The sequence below is a fragment of the Hippopotamus amphibius genome, chromosome 9 (genome assembly GCF_030028045.1).
Source record: "Hippopotamus amphibius kiboko isolate mHipAmp2 chromosome 9, mHipAmp2.hap2, whole genome shotgun sequence".
Classification (NCBI taxonomy): Eukaryota; Metazoa; Chordata; class Mammalia; order Artiodactyla; family Hippopotamidae; genus Hippopotamus; species Hippopotamus amphibius.
This window is the reverse complement of record NC_080194.1, coordinates 86,172,520-86,177,913: the sequence shown is the minus strand read 5'-3', so window position 1 is coordinate 86,177,913 and position 5,394 is coordinate 86,172,520.

Sequence of the window (5,394 nt, the reverse complement as noted above, 5' to 3'; positions counted from 1 at the left end):
GCCCACCTCCTGCTGGGCACCCCCCCAACCCCCCGCCAGCCCCTAATTGCCTGTGGGCCCAGGCCTCACATTGACCTATATTTTCCTTCTTACTGCTTTCCCAACTGTCTGCAAATTTTTGACATATTAGTACTCTCAGTGTTATTTTCTAAGTATGTTTAAAGTTTACATTTGAGTCCTTCTTAAACCAAAAATTTAGTTAAAAGAAATGTTTAAATTTCTCAGTGGATGATTTGTTTTGCCTACTTTTTCACTGCGGGTTTCTAATGATATAGTATAAATTCTACCATTTAGAATTTATTGAAATTTTCTCTATGAGATAGTACATGAGCAATTTTTGGGAAAAACACATGGATATTTGAAAAGAATATCACTTTTTATTTTAGGGGGAATAGTGTTGTTTATATTTATCAATTTAACCTGGTTAACAGTGTCATTCAAATTCTTTACAGTTTTACATATTTTTTGTTTATATGAGTTAGTAGTTTCCAACCTCTGGAATTATCATTCATTTTTTCTTGTAATTTTAATATGTGTATGTATGTATGTATGTATTTATTTATTTATTATTTATTCATTTTGAGGTACACCAAGTTCAGTCTTCTGTATTTATACACATATCCCCGTACTCCCTCCCTCCCTTGACACCCCACCACCCTCCCCGTCCCAGTCCTCTAAGGCATCATCCATCCTCGAGTTGATCTCCCTTTGTTATACAGCTACTTCCCACTGGCTATCTATTTTACAGTTGGTAGTATATATATGTCTGTGCTACTCTCTCGCTTCGTCTCAGTTTCCCCTTCACCCCCCAGCCCCCCCAAACCTCGAGTTCTCCAGTCCATTCTCTGTATCTGCGTCCTTGTTCTTGTCTTGTCACGGAGTTCATCAGTACCATTTTTAGGTTCCTTATATATGAGTTAGCATACAATATATGTCTTTCTCTTTCTGACTTTCTTCACTCTGTATGACAGACTGTAGATCTATCCACCTCATTACATATAGCTCCATCTCATTCCTTTTTATAGCTGAGTAATATTCCATTGTATATATATGCCACATCTTCTTTATCCATTCATTTGCCGATGGGCACCTAGGTTGCTTCCATATCCTGGCTATTGTAAATAGTGCTGCAATAAACATCATGGTACATGTTTCTTTTGGGATTATGGTTTTCTCCGGGTATATGCCCAGTAGTGGAATTACTGGATAATATGGTAGTTCTATTTGTAGTTTTTTAAGGAACCTCCAAACTGTTTTCCATAGTGGCTGTACCAACTTACATTCCCACCAACAGTGCAGGAGGGGTCCCTTTTCTCCACACCCTCTCCAACATTTGTTGTTTCCAGATTTTGTGATGATGGCCATTCTGACTGGTGTGAGGTGATACCTCATTGTGGCTTTGACTTGCATTTCTCTGATGATTAGTGATGTTGAACATCTTTTCATGTGTGTGTTGGCCATCTGTATATCTTCTTTGGAGAAATGTCTACTTAGGTCTTGTGCCCATTTGTGGATTGGGTTATTTGCTTTTTTGGTATTAAGCTTCATGAGCTGCTTGTATATTTTGGAGGTTAATCCTTTGTCCATTGTTTCATTGGCAACTATTTTTTCCCATTCTGAGGGTTGCCTTCTTGTCTTATTTATGGTTTCTTTTGCTGTTCAAAAGCTTTTAAGTTTCATGAGGTCCCATTTGTTTATTCTTGATTTTATTTCCCTGATTCTAGGAGGTGGGTCAAAAAGGATCCTGCTTTGATGGATGTCATAGAGTGTTCTGCGTATGTTTTCCTCTAGGAGTTTTATAGTGTCTGGCTTACATGTAGGTCTTTAATCCATTTTGAGGTTTTTTTTTGTGTGTGGTGTTAGGAAGTGTTCTAATTTCATTCTTTTCCATGTAGCTGTCCAATTTTCCCAGCACCACTTATTGAAGAGGCTGTCTTTTTTCCATTGTATATTCGTGCCTCCTTTGTCAAAGATAAGGTGCCCATATGTATTTGGGCTTACTTCTGTGTTCTCTGTTCTATTCCATTTATCTTCCTTTCTTTTTTTGTGCCAGTACCATACTGTCTGGATCACTGTGGCCTTGTAGTATAGTTTGAAGTCAGGAAGCCTGATGCCACCAACTCCATTTTTCCTTCTCAAGATTGCTTTGGCTATTCGGGGTCTTTTGCGTTTCCATACAAATCGTAAGATTTCTTGCTCTAGTTCTGTGAAAAATGCCATTGGTAATTTGATGGGGATTGCATTGAATCTGTAAATTGCTTTGGGTAGTACAGTCATTTTCACGATGTTGATTCTTCCAATCCAGGAACATGGTATGTCCCTCCATCTTTTTGTGTCGTCTTTGATTTCTTCATCAATGTCTTAAAGTTTTCTGCATACAGATCTTTTGCCTCCTTAGGCAGGTTTATTCCCAGGTATTTTATTCTTTTTGTTGCAATGGTGAATGGGAGAGTTTCCTTAATTTCTCTTTCTGCTCTTCCGTTGTTAGTGTATAGGAATGCAAGAGATTTCTGTGCATTAATTTTGTATCCTGCTACTTTACTAAACTCATCAATTAGTGCTAGCAGTTTTCTGGTAGAGTCTTTAGGGTTTTCTATGTATAATATCATGTCATCTGCAAAGAGAGACAATTTTACTTCTTCTTTTCAAATTTGGATTCCTTTTTTTCTTTTTCTTCTCTGATTGCTGTGGCTAAAACTTCCAAAACTATGTTGAATAATAGTGGTGAGAGTGGACACCCTTGTCTTGTTCCTGTCCTTCGAGGGAATGCTTTCAGTTTTTCACCATTTAGAATGATGTTGGCTTTTGATTTCTCATATATGGCTTTTATTATGTTGATGTAATTTCCTTCCTTGCCCATTTTCTGGAGAGCTTTTATCATCAATGGATGTTGAATTTTGTCAAAAGCTTTTTCTGCATCTATTGAGATGATCATATGGTTTTTATCCTTCAATTTGTTGATATGATGTATCACATTGATTGATTTGCGTATATTGAAGAATCCTTGCATCCCAGGGATAAACCCCACTTGATTATGGTGTGTGATCTTTTTAATGTGCTGTTGGATCCTGTTAGCTAGTATTTTGTTGAGGATTTTTGCAACTATATTCGTCAGGGATATTGGCCTGTAATTTTCTTTTTTTGTGATATCTTTGCCTGGTTTTGGTATCAGGGTGATGGTGGCATCGTAGAATGAGTTTGGGAGTGTTCCGCCTTCTGCAATATTTTGGAAGAGTTTGAGAAGGTTAGGTGTTAGCTCTTCTCTAAATGTTTGATAGAATTCACCTGTGAAGCCATCTGGTCCTGGGCTTTTGTGTGTTGGGAGATTTTTAATCACTGCCTCAATTTCCATACTTGTGATTGGTCTGTTCATAGTTTCTATTTCTTCCTGGTTCAGTCTTGGAAGATTGTAGTTTTCTAAGAATGTATCCATTTCTTCCAGGTTATCCAATTGATTGGCATATAGTTGCTTGTAGTAGTCTCTCATGATGTTTTGTATTTCTGAGGTGTCCGTTGTTACTTCTCCTTTTTCATTTCTACATCTGTTGATTTGTGTCTTCTCCCTTTTTTTCCTGATGAGTCTGGCTAATGGTTTATCAATTTTATTTATCTTCTCACAGAATCAGCTTTTAGTTTTGTTGATCTTTGCTATTGTTTCTTTCATTTCTTTTTCATTTATTTCTGCTCTGATGTTTATGATTTCTTTCCTTCTGCTCGCTTTGGGGACTTTTGTTCTTCTTTCTCTAATTGTTTTAGGTGTAAGGTTAGGTTGTTTATTTGAGATTTTTCTTGTTTCTTGAGGTTGGATTCTATTGCTATAAACTTCCCTCTTAGATCTGCTTTTACTGCGTCCCATAGGTTTTGGGTTGTTATGTTTTCATTGTCATTTGTTTCTAGATATTTTTTGATTTCCTCTTTGATTTCTTCAGTGATTTCTTGGATGTTTAATAGTTTATTGTTTAGCCTCCATGTGTTTGTGTTTTTTAGTTTTTTCCTGTAATTTATTTCTAGTCTCATGGCATTGTGGTCATAGAAGAAGTTTGATATGGTTTCAGTTTTCTTGTATTTGCTGAAGCTTGATTTGTGACCCAAAATGTGATCTATCCTGGAGAATATTCCATATGCGCTTCAGAGGAAAGTGTATTCTGTAGTTTTTGGATGAAATGTCCTATAAATATCAATTAGGTCGTGATGGTCTAATGTGTCATTTAAAGCTTGTGTGTCCTTATTTATTTTCTGTTTGAATGATCTGTCCATTGGTGTAAGTGGGGTGCTAAAGCCACATAGTATTATTGTGTTACTGCCGATGTCCCCTTTTATAGCTGTTAGCATTTGCCTTATGTATTGAGGTGCTCCTATGTTGGGTCCATAGATATTTACAATTGTTATATGTTCTTCTTGGGTTGATCCCTTGATCATTATGTAGTGTCCTTCCTTGTCTCTTGTAATAGTCTTTACTTTCAAGTCTAATTTGTCTGATATGAGTATTGCTACTCCAGCTTTCTTTTGACTTCCATTTGCATGGAATATCTTTTTCCATCCGCTTACTTTCAGCCTGTATGTGTCACTTGGTCTGAAGTGAGTTTCTTATCAATGGCATATATAAGGGTCTTGTTTTTGTATCCATTCAGCCAGTCTGTGTCTTTTGGTTGGAACGTTTAATGCATTTACATTTAAGGTGATTATTGACATGTATGTTCCTATTACCATTTTCTTAATTGTTTTGGGTTTGTTTTTGTAGGTCTTTTCCTTCTCTTATGTTTACTGCCTAGAGGAGTTCTTTTAGCAGTTATTGTAAGTCTGATTTGATTGTGCTGAATTCTCTTAAGTTTTGCTTTTCTGTAAAGCTTGATTTCTCTGTCAAATCTGAATGAAATTCTTGATGGGTAGAGTATTCTTGGCTGTAGGTTTTTCTCTTTTAAGACTTTAATTTTCTCCTGCCATTCCCTTCTGGCCTGCAGATTTTCTGCATAGAGGTCAGGTGTTATCCTTATGGGTTTTCCCTTATATGTTATTTGTTGCTTTTCTCTTGCTGCTTTTAATGTTTTTTCTTTGTGTTTAATTTTTTTAGTCTGATTAATATGTGCTTCAGGTGTTTCTCCTTGGATTTTTTCTGTATGGGACTCTCTGGACTTCTTGGACTTGGTTTACTATTTCCTTTCCCATGTGGGGGAAGTTTTCCACCATAATCTCCTCAAATATTTTCTGAGATCCTTCTTTTTTTCTTCTTCTTCTGGGATGCCTATGATTTGTATGCTGGTATGCTTAATATTATACCCGAAGTCTCTGAGACTATCTTCTATTCCTTTTATTCTTTTTGCTTTTTCTTGCTCTGTGGCAGTTATTTCCCCCACTCTGCCTTCCAACACAGTTACTAGTTCCTCTGCCTCAGTT